At 34.3% G+C, this 12,076-nt stretch overlaps 1 long non-coding RNA gene across 1 annotated transcript; it reads left to right on the top strand.

Moving 5' to 3' along the window:
* Positions 1–9,685: 9,685 nt before the first annotated feature.
* LOC140745346 (uncharacterized) lies at positions 9,686–11,078 on the top strand. Its single transcript, XR_012102655.1, has 2 exons — positions 9,686–9,978; positions 10,125–11,078. It is a non-coding gene; the product is annotated as an uncharacterized LOC140745346 (long non-coding RNA).
* The last annotated feature ends 998 nt before the right edge of the window (positions 11,079–12,076 follow it).

Genomic DNA, 12,076 nt, shown 5'->3' with positions numbered 1-12,076 from the left:
AAGAAACGACGATTAAAGTGTATTATGTATTTGAATTCCAAATTCCCTTTTTAAATGTTCTTTAATTTCCAATACTGTGTCACAAATTTTACGTGTTCTTTGTTTTTTGACAAACCATAAAATACTTTTCTTTAGCATAACTACCACATATATTAATATAATAATCGTATTGCGCTATCTATGTCAACATTTGTATCATAGGTTTTTACTAAATAATTTAGAACGCTAAAATAAAGGAAATATATTTTCTTTAAATTGTTAACACTAGACATAATATTAACTATTTTAATATTTGTGAAAAAGCTTATAAGTATATCGTCAAAAACCTGGTATGGCGAACTTGATCCAATTCAAACTCACACTTAGCAGGTTTATTTCTAGACGCAATTGTACGTCGTATTTTGAAAATGGGATAAAATCTTTGTAAGAGCGCCTCATTTCGTTACAACAAATTGAATGGCTGAATCTTAAGTAGACATAAGTGGAACGGAATGGGAAAACAGACAAAGTGATGGCCGCTTTTTTATTTTAAATTATATTACCCTGAAATTTAGGACTTTTTAAAACAAAATTGGGATTAGGTAATGGTTCGTTTGCATTTTGTTTTGAATCCGGCTCGAAGGACCATTTTATGTTAAATTGAAAGATTCATTGGACTATTTCTTTGTAAGAAAAATATTGCATTATTGTCTTAATCTTATGTTTTTATAAATTAATAACCGCTATATCCATAATGTAACCTTTTTCGGTATGATCTAATTTCAGATCCTTTAAGTATAGTTGTCGTATTAAGATTTTTGACTTTACGAACTGTTTCTAAGTTTTTTTCATCAAAAGTTAAAAATTATTCCAATTTCCCCATAAAAATTACTAAGAATCGCCAAACTTTCGTCTCATGGCGAATTCTCACAAGAGCTTCTTTACACTGTTATCCTATGGGAGACTTCTTGAGTGGCTCCTTAAATATGTATAGAAAAAGTTTTGAAAGAATAGCTGTCATTTCGCAACTTCACAATTCCGTGCGTTGACGCAAATTGTAAAATATAACGCATACTCTGAATTTTTAAAGAGCTCCGCGTTGTAGGTGCGTTATTATGTATGTATATCAATTTTTATGACGTGTATGTTGATGAAATTTTATATTGATAAATGTTGCTTTTTAAGTAATGATGTTGTAGTCTTTTGTACTTATAGACTCTTTATTAAGAAGGTGGTAGAACCCTTTGTGGTTCGACTCCGGCGGTACCACCGCCATAACTGTTTCTGTATCGTAACAGCAGTTTTAAAAGCTTTTGTGTTCTGGCTTGAAGGGTCTGGTAAGATACTTTTCCGAGGCTTTCCAGCTTAGTCCTCAGGGATAGTGGCGTATCTGTGGCCGACCTCAGATAGGAATATCTAGTCCTATCTGGGGTTGATTACAGATGTCCATGGGCAGTAGCCACTTACCATCAGATGGAGTGCAAGCTCGTCTGCTACATCTATATTATATAAAAAACAACTTATCCAATGTTTTTCTTACCAAAGATCGACATTTGACAATTGATTGATTTTGACAACGGCCGATACCAAATTTAGTTCTAAAGACTAATTCGTAGCATTCAGTAGCATCATCAATCGGTTTTTATTTTTCACTTATTTTTTTTGTGTTAAAAATGTACACATGTTTTTTTTTGTCTTTTAACCAGATTTGAGTCAACTCTAAACAGATTTCATGTGGCTTACAAAATCCTAGATTTTAAGGACTATTGTGTTACAGGTAGCGAGACTAAAAGCTGAGGATGCGGGGAATTACACCTGTGCCTTGGAAGCGCCTCTCCAGATGAAGACTGTGGCTAGAGTGCATGTATTACAAGGTAGGTATTTCAATAGCATCTTAACCGTTTTAATAACGAAACAACCGTTAATAACTATTTATAAGTAGTTTTATGAGAACGTTATCGTTTTTTGAACCGATTATTTTTTTAACCGTTTTTCTACTTTAACGAATGTTTATAACCGCTTATAAATACTTTTAACGTAAAACTAAAACACAAACCGATAAAGTATTAAATCTATTATTATAGTTAACTGGTATAAAGTATATTTTAATTTATTTATTTTCAATTTACCAACCATACATTTGTTCATAACTATGACCAGTATAAGTTGAGCTCTGTATCGTACTGCATGACTTGTGACTAATTATATTCGGATCAAAAGGTAATTTTGACAGATTTGACAGAAAAAAATAATAATTTACAGACAACAACTAACAACAGACGAAATAATAAATATAATAGCCAACATTTCGTGTAAATATTTTATTGGCTATTTAGAAACCTTTTTAAAGGTTTAAAAGCTTTTTTATGTAACCTATATTTCAAGGCAAAAACTTCAAGAAATTTCATTCCTTGTTTCCAATAGCATTTATTTCTTGTAGTAACTGAAATAACTAAACAATGAGTTTCGCCTCACGTGAGAAATACGAGATACTTCTAGAAATATAAAATTTCAACAACGTACATAAGTGGCTGCAGGCTACACCTGCGCCTTAGAAGCTTTTGCTAATGAGAAATATTTTTTGCTTTTAAAAATAACAGTCCATTTCTCGTGTACGGATATAAAATCTTCTAAAATATTTTTATGATGCAATAGAAGTTGCAGAGGGGTGTTTTATCTTAAGTGATGTGTTGATATCTACAGTGTTCCGGTGTTTTTACATCCATCAGCATACCTCCTTTAGAAATCTTTTCATTAATAAACGCAGGTGATGCAAACTTAGATTTGTTACTCGCCTTCTGTATTTACGACATCGATGTAAGTAATATTTTATTTTAGGTCAACGATTAATTATTGTCTCGTTCAACTTATTCGAGGCATCCCAACTTAGTTCTCAGGGGTTGCAACACATCTGTGACCAATCTCAGATGGGAATCTATTCTTACCTGGGGTTGATCGCAGATGTCCTTGGACAACAGTTGCCATTTACCATAAGATGCATTACCAATATGCAAGGCTTCATGCTCGCTTGCTACTTCAAAAAAACACCAGATAAAACATGTTCTACATGAAGTCCTACTCCGGAAACTATTTTATATATTTTTATATAATATAGGATTAGCAGAGTAGCATGCAGTCCACCTGATGGTAAGTGGCTACTGCCACCCATGGATACCTGTAATCAACTCCAGATAGGATTAGATATTTCTATCTGAGGTTGGCCACAGATGCGCCGCTACTCCTGAGGACTAAGCTGGAACGCCTCAGAAAAGTATGTCTCCCTTATCACACCCTTTAAACCAGAACACATCAGCGCTTAACACTGCTGTTATAAGACAGAAAAAGGTGTGGCGGTGGTGCCGCCGGAGTCGAACCACAAAGGATTCTACCACCTTCAAAACTTCAACTAGTTGGAACCCCTATATGCCTCATCAATACGTTTCAGTAAATAAAATTAAACTTAAACAAAATATATTACTCTCATAATATACTTTATTTATAAACGCGTAATTCTGTTCCTTAAAATATATAAAAAATAAGAACTTATCCATTATGAAAAATCTTCTAAATAAATCAAAGCAGACTAAACTAAAACACAAAAGAAAACCTGCTTTTGAAGTTTCTCAAGATATAAAATCTATCTCAGTGTTATTGAGAGTAGCTCCTAGATTTTCAAATATCAGTAACGAGCTTATCTTAAAAACTGGGTCAGCTTATTTTAAAAGCGTCGTTTCCTGGAGCCTTAAGAGGTTCCTAACGACAGTTACTTCACTTGTGACACGATAGTTCAAACTCCGGGTAGTTAACTGTATCGTATGTTATGATCGGGAATTTTATCTAAGAAATAGAAGTAGTTAACCATTTTTGTGGTAGAACCATCTTCGACTCCGGCACAACCACTTTCACCAATTTCTGGCTAATTACAGGAATGTTAAGCGCTGCTGTATTCTAATAACAGCAGTGGTTAGCGATGCAGTATTCTGGTTTGAATGGTGTGGTAAGGGAGACATACTTTTTGGAGGCGTTCCAGCTTAGTCAGCTGTAGCAACGCACCTGAGACCAGGTAGGACTCAGAGCTTAACTGGGGTTGATTAAAGATACTGATGGAGGCCTCTTACGATGGTAAGGTGGAATGCATGAACGTCTGCTACTTCTATGGCATTATTATAAAAAAAGATATCATCATGCGCGTTCAATGGCGCGCAGCCGCGCATGGTCTTCTGTAATCAATTCCAGATGGTATTAGTGTCTTCTGATGCGTTATGAGTTCCGTACTACACAAAATACTTTCTGAGGACTAAATTGGAACGATTTGTTTTAGGTATCTCTCCCTTATTACCTTAAACAAAAACAAAACCTTGCTGTTATTAATCGAAAAGTCGTAAGTATGACGTCAGAATCATTGGTCGAATCTCGACTTTATTTCCAAAATTCTATTAAAAGTTCAAAATAATTACGACCACACGCGAGAATTGTTCGAAGCAAAGCGAAGGCTTTATGGCAGTACGTTAAACAACCCAAACATTAACCGTGTGTGGTTACGCGCGGCACTGAAGCTGTATTTTGCGGTCAAAACTTTTATAGATTATTACGCCGCCCGCCCAACTTTAGGGCGGGAGCATCGAGTGTTCGGCTTTGCATGGCTTCTGGAAAGCCGAGTTTTGGTGTTTGGTTACTCCCAACACGGTTATACATTTTGAACTGAGACTAGGTATTATATTACGGTTAAGATTCCGTAACTATGCTGTATTTAGTACGTTAGGCTATAACACTCTCGAAGGTATCAAAGTTGACTAGATAGTTAATTACGTTGCCCGCCTAAGATTTCTCAATTTAGACAGAACTGAATTCTAATGGGAAAATTATTTTTCTTTATCAAATCATTTGCATGATCAGTACATAGGTATATATTTTATTTTGGTATCGTTTTAGAAACCGGATAAACAATAATAAAATCACATACTTTAAAAACCAAGATAACCAGTATAACATGAGCTCCAATTCCAGCTCCAAAAAATATATTTGTTTTAAAGAGGAATCTTGTTCTAATCACTTGTATTCTATCACATCACACGAGCAGAGATGTAATATACCATCTAGTTATGTACTAGAAGAAGTGATCATACTGTAGTAGTATAAGTGAGTGTTAATATATGACTCATATTATTCCCTATATAATCGATTATTGTGTGTAACAAATACAGTCTTGATTTGAACTCCGGTCGTCTCACTTAACCCACAACACCCACCGTACATGGCGACCCTGCCGAAAGAGTACGCTCCGTAACGCGATGCGCTTCCCATTTTTGGAGTGGAATTCTTGCGTGGCTAATTTCTTTGTCTAATTGAGTGCCTAGTTTCTTTGTCTCAGTAATAATGAAGTTAAATTACTTTCATTCGCGCCAGCAACAATACGTGTTACAATCTCAAAAAAAATGGGCAAACAACAGTCAAAGGAGGAAACCATAATTGTGCAAAATGCGGCGGCCGGCGATAATAATTCGCAATTTCACGAATTCAGAGTGCATCTTTCCTCCATCAATATATTACTAGGTGTGATTGTGCTGGTCATACTATTGGGTGCGATATATTGTGTTTATCGCGCGTATAAGCGGTGCCACATAAGGTGGATATCGACGGAGATAAATCGGAATACGTTGCGGGGATCCTTATTCCGCCAGTTCAGGCAGCCCGTTCTTCCCATGTCCGCAGCAGACGAGGGCCACCAGCCAGGTCAGGCCGTGTTCTCCAAGGCGAGAGTGTGAGTGCGTGCAGTGCGTAGTGCTTAGTGCGTAGTGCGAAATATATAACGTTGCGACGCGTAATAATATATCTCTAAGGACAGTAAGTAAATTAGCTATATGATAGTAACTTCAATTGGTAGTGATATTTTGTTTTAGTTGGGTTACTCGCTTAAAATGTTTACTCTTAAAATATGTACGTGCGAATTACTTTTAATTAACTACATGTTGGTGGTAAGTTATGGCTCTTTTGTTAAATCAATTATATGAAGAGTTAAAGAAAGTAAAATCATATTTAATTAAGATTGGACCAAGTAGACGACAAGGAAATATATTACAAATTAAGTTGAATGAAGCTAACGTTATTTTTAATGAATATTCGAGTTGGTTAGTAAATTTTAAAAAAGAGAAAAGTGAGGGAAAAATTAAGAGTGAGGACATATTAATTTATGAGAATTCTTGTAGGAAGTTTGATTTATTATATAACGATATTTTATATCTGTGTTCCGGTAGTGTTGAAAGCAAAAGTTGTACCAAAATGGATACCTTTGATTTAAAAACGGCTTTGACCTTGATGCCTGTTATGACTAACGACGAAATGAGTATAAAACAGTTAATAGATAGTATTCAGTACTACGATTCCTTACTTAAATCGTCCGATTGTAAAAAGAACTTAACAAAATTTGTATTAAAAAGCAGACTATCACAATCTGCTAAGTTACGTCTTCAAGATGACTATTCCAATGTTGAAACGTTAGTTATTGACATGAAAAAACAATTATTGCCAACTAAAGGCGCGACAGCTATTCAAAAAAAATTACATAATATCAAACAAAATGACATGTCTATTTCAGATTTCGGAGAAGAAATTACGGAGTTGTTTGTGAACCTCACGATTGCGCAAGCCGACGGTAAATCAGAGAGTTACAATGTTTTAAAGCCCATTAATGAAAACAAGCAATTAAACAGTTTTCCGATGGCTTACGAAATCGTAGGCTCAGTACTTTAATAGCGGCTAGAAATTTTGGCTCGCTAAAAGATGCGATTCAAGCAGCCAAAGATGAGGAAACCTCGTCCCCCTCTACTTCGGGTGAAGTAATGGGTATGTATAAACGAAATTATTCAACTAAGCATTTTAATAATAGTTTTCGGTGTAACCGTGGAAGACCTCATCGCCAAACGTCTTCACATAGAGGACACTCGTTCCGGGGCAGATCGCAGCGCGGTTGGCTCCCGCCTACGCCGCCTGCATCGCGAGGCCAAGATCAGCGCGGAACTTACCCTCGAGGTACGTACAATAGACCATACCGAGGCAATAGATTTATGAATAAAAATTACGTTAATGTTATTAATGAACAGGAAACTACATCAGAACTAGAACCAAAATTAGACCAGTTTTTTCGTGAATAACCAATATCATTCTATTCTAGCTAGTAACAGCAATTGTTATGTTCATATATCTATAGCCTCGTATAGTAAAACTTATTCATTCTTAGTCGATACAGGTGCCTCATTATCGGCTATAACTTATAAACATGTGTGTCATCTGAACCTCCCATTTCATAACGATAGCGTCACTATAAATGGACTTGGAGGCAAAGTACAAACTATCGGATACGTTTACATTCCATTACTCTTAAAAGGACAAGTTATTAATCATAAATTCTTTGTGTTCGACTCGTTACCAATTTTGTCGAATGGAATTTTAGGACGTGATTTTTTAAGACAATTTAGGGCTCATTTAGATTTTAATAAAAATATATTGTCTTTAAATTTTGGATTGAATCAGAATGTAAGTCTACCTATAAACAGTACTTGCACATATAATGATTTTTATATACCATCTCGCAGTGAGTCGGTGCATTTTATTCAAACTAAATTTAAAACAGACTGTGTTATTTGTTCAGAAGAATTACAAGATGGTGTTTACCTTGCCAGTTCTATTGCAAGTCCGGTAAATGGTATGGTTCCAGTAAAAATTTTGAATACCACAGATGAAAATATTACTCTGTCGAATATTAGTCCTGTGGTACACGACCTCAGTGAATATAGTATTTGCTCTTTTGATAAATCAGATAATAGTTCCGATAGAGTAAAAACTTTATTTTCTTTAATAAAACTAACCAATCTCAATACTGAAGAGTCCGAAAGTATAAAAAGGATTTGTGCCAAATATGCCAACATTTTTTACTTGCCGGGTGATACATTAACTGTTACGGATATTTATACACATAATATTTCACTGAAGCCGAATGTTAGTCCAGTTTTTGCAAAACCTTACAGATTACCTAAAATTCATAAAGATGAAATTAAGCGACAACTAAGTGAAATGTTAAAGGAAGGTATTATTGAACCAAGTAGAAGCAACTGGTCGAGTCCCGTATTGTTAGTGCCTAAAAAATGTGATTCAACTAAGCAGAAAAAGTGGCGTTTAGTGGTGGATTACCGAAAGCTGAATAATTGCATAGAAGACGATAAATATCCGCTTCCTGACATAACGGAAATATTAGAATCATTGTCTGGAAGTGTCTATTTTTCACATTTAGACTTACATCAGGGTTACTATAATGTTGAATTAGATAAAACGAGTAGAAAATATACAGCTTTTTGTTCAGGTCAATATCAAATGTGTCGAATGCCTATGGGTTTAAAAACCAGCCCTAGTTCATTCTCCAGACTAATGAATTTGGCAATGTCAGGTTTGAATAATGAAAAATGCTTAATTTACATGGATGATTTGATAGTTTTTGGACGTAATTTGGAATGTCATAATAGGAATTTACAGGATGTATTTGAAAGGTTACAAAAAGTAAAGTTAAAGTTAAATCCTTCTAAATGTACTTTTCTGAAGAAGGAAATTCTGTATTTAGGCCATTTAATATCAAATGAAGGTATATTACCCGATCCAGAGAAAGTTGTCACTATAAAAAATTACCCTTGTCCCCAGAATGTAGACGAAGTAAAAAGATTCGTTGCATTCACAAATTATTACAGGAAGTTTATACCAAATTTTTCCGAAATTGCATATCCCCTGAATAATCTTTGTAAGAAAAATATTAACTTTACTTGGGATAAAAAATGTCAAGATGCTTTTGAAACTCTCAAACAACGTATTATTTCACCTCCTATTTTAGATTACCCAGATTTTTCACAGGAAAATTACTTTATATTACAAACAGATGCTTCAAATAAGGCAATAGGAGCTATTTTGTCAAATAAAAATAACCGTCCCGTAGCTTTCACTAGTAGAACTCTGAACAAAGCCGAATCAAATTACCCAGTCATAGAGAAAGAACTATTAGCTATAGTTTGGGCTGTTAAGCATTTTCGCCCTTACTTATATGGTCAGTATTTCAAAATAAGAACGGACCATAAACCATTGATTTATTTATTTGGGATGAAAGATCCATCAAGCAGGCTAATGAAATTTCGGTTAATACTGGAAGAGTATAATTTTGATGTAGAGTATGTTAAAGGTGCGGATAATGCAGCTGCAGATGCGTTATCTAGAATCTGTTTAACTTCAAAAGAACTGAAGGATATGTGTTACGACATTAATGTATTAACACGAGCCCAATACAGGAAAATTAATATTCCAGATCCTTTCCCGTTGAATATGGCACACACTTGCTTGAGGCCTGCGCAACCAAAGGTAGTGAGTGCTCATGTCAAACCGGTAGAATCTGTAGAAATGTGTATGGTAAACGCCAATGATTTAAGAAAATTGAGGAAGCTAGGACACATATGTAATGAAAATAAAACTTTTTGTTATGATGCAAAGAAAAATATAATTTATATAAAGTATCTTAGCTCAGACTCACAAATGACGCGACGCGAATTTGTGAATGAACTAGATAAATATTGTGCTAATATAAAAGTAAATGAAGTATGCATAATAAAGAAAGACGGCAATGAAGAATTTATTAAGAAATTAATTAAAGAAATAAAGAGTATGAAAAATAGGTTAGGCCCACGCGTTTGTATAATAAATAATGTAAAAACGATTTATAACAAAGACGACAGGAAGGTAATTTTGAACGATTTCCATCTCCTGCCTAGCAGTGGCCATGCTGGCATGAGAAGGATGATCAATAATATTAAAAGATATTATTATTGGCCTGGATTAGATAATGAAGTTAGAAATTATGTAAAACGTTGTGACAAATGTCAACGTCAAAAACATTCCTTACCAATAAAGGAACCCATGAATATAACAACAACTGCTAATACGGCATTTGAAAAGATATATCTCGACTTGGTAGGTCCACTTGAAGTTGATAACAATGGTTTCTCATACATTTTAACTATTCAGTGTGAATTGACTAAGTATGTTGAAGCGTATCCCTTGGTGACTAAAAAAGCAGAGGAAGTAGCGAAAAGTTTTGTTAACAATTTCATCCTTAGGTATGGAGTACCGAGAGAAATAGCTACAGACAGAGGCAAGGAGTTTATCGCAGCTACGTTTAAAGAGGTATGTAGTTTATTACAAATAAAACAGTTAAACTCTACAGCACATCATCACCAATCAATAGGTGCATTGGAAGTGTCTCATAAAAACTTAAATTCATTTCTTAGAATCCAAACTGATAATCACCCAGAGACATGGAGCAGTTGGCTCCCATTCTGGTCATTTGCTTTTAACACTACGGTTCACTCAGAAACTAAGTTTACCCCGTATGAATTAGTATTTGGAAAGAAATGTTCGCTACCTAGTAATTTAACTGCACATCTAGAACCATTGTATAACCTTGATGACTACCCTTGTGAACTTAAATATCGTATACAAATGACTCAAAAGGAAGCGAGAAATAATTTATTAAAATGTAAACAGGATAGAAAACTAAGGTATGATAAATATACTAATGCAATTACATACCACCCTAATGATATGGTGTTGGTTAAAAATGAAACTGGTAACAAATTGTGTTCATTATTCTCAGGTCCCTTTAAAGTAATTAAGGATAAACCGCCAAATGTGGAGATATTAAAAAATGGAAAGGTGGACTTAGTACATAAAAATCGTACAAAGTTGTATGTACAATAAAAAATACAGGACCAGGATTTTATGGTTAATATTGAAAAAAAAAAAATTGATTTATTTACTTACTGTCTTATTAATCTCATTTCAATAAATGTATCTTATGTATTTTTAATTTAGTGGATTTAGTTTTACCTAAACATGAAAACATGGAAAATATAAAAAAAAAAATGTCACTTTCATAATATTATGTAATCATTTTTTTTTTTTTTTTTCTTTTGGATGGATGGTGTAGTAGTATAAGTGAGTGTTAATATATGACTCATATTATTCCCTATATAATCGATTATTGTGTGTAACAAATACAGTCTTGATTTGAACTCCGGTCGTCTCACTTAACCCACAACACCCACCGTACAATACATAATTCTTCTTGAGTACATTCCACAATCAACAAAAACATAAAACACATAAATTAACACTAAGTAGTCACTGTGGTAGTGCTGATATGTAATAGTAGTACTTTTATCTGAAAATGTTTGAACTTAAAATTACTTGCAACTAAACAGGCTATTATAGTCAACATACCAAACTTCTAGACCGCTCTGAAGTTGTTGCGTGCAGGTTTAGTATGCTCCATAACGTAAGGGCACACTAACGCAGCTATGTATCGTAATATCGCTAATATCTACAATTTGCTATTGCAACACGTTTCTTTATTCGGAGCGGACTAGGAGTGTGTTGCGGACTCTAACACATAACACTTCAATATCGGTCTTAAGACTTTTAATTGACATATTGAGTTAAAATTACTTTTGACAGATTTTGCTAAGATGCTTAAAATTTGATTTAGATTATATACAATATCTTTGAAGTAATATATATGAAAGGGACGAAGTAAGATATTGTAATAAGACTAGATATATTGTTAGCTGAACTTCAGTGGAAGCTTCTAATATAATAAAGCTTCATGCAGAAATTAGGGTGAAACTACCGTAAGTAAGCGGATTAGAGTAAACTTATTATGGAAGCTGCAAGTTTGGATACAAACTAATTTATTTTCATAAATAATTGCGCGGAGTTATATACCTGTTGAAATTAATATAACGATTATAAGGTGGTCACTTCTGTTGTATGATGTATCTTAACATATTTACAAAAGATTTAAGCGGCGTGTTTTGGGTCATTGCATTGATTTTATTCTTGTGCAAAGGCTCGCCTTACAAGGTGTTTATCATATTCACCACGCCTGGCCGCGCAATTTGAATTCAGTAGTCAATATCTTTATTTTAATTTTTTTTTATAATATAGGAGTAGCAGACGAGCATACAGTCCACCTGATGGTAAGTGGCTACTGCCGCCCATGGACATCTGTAAT

This window comes from Epargyreus clarus, unplaced genomic scaffold (genome assembly GCF_041222505.1).
Source record: "Epargyreus clarus isolate Ecla_fem2 unplaced genomic scaffold, WU_Ecla_fem_2.2 ptg000010l, whole genome shotgun sequence".
Classification (NCBI taxonomy): Eukaryota; Metazoa; Arthropoda; class Insecta; order Lepidoptera; family Hesperiidae; genus Epargyreus; species Epargyreus clarus.
The sequence above is the reverse complement of the archived record's forward strand: the minus strand, read 5'-3'. Positions and strand labels throughout refer to the sequence as shown.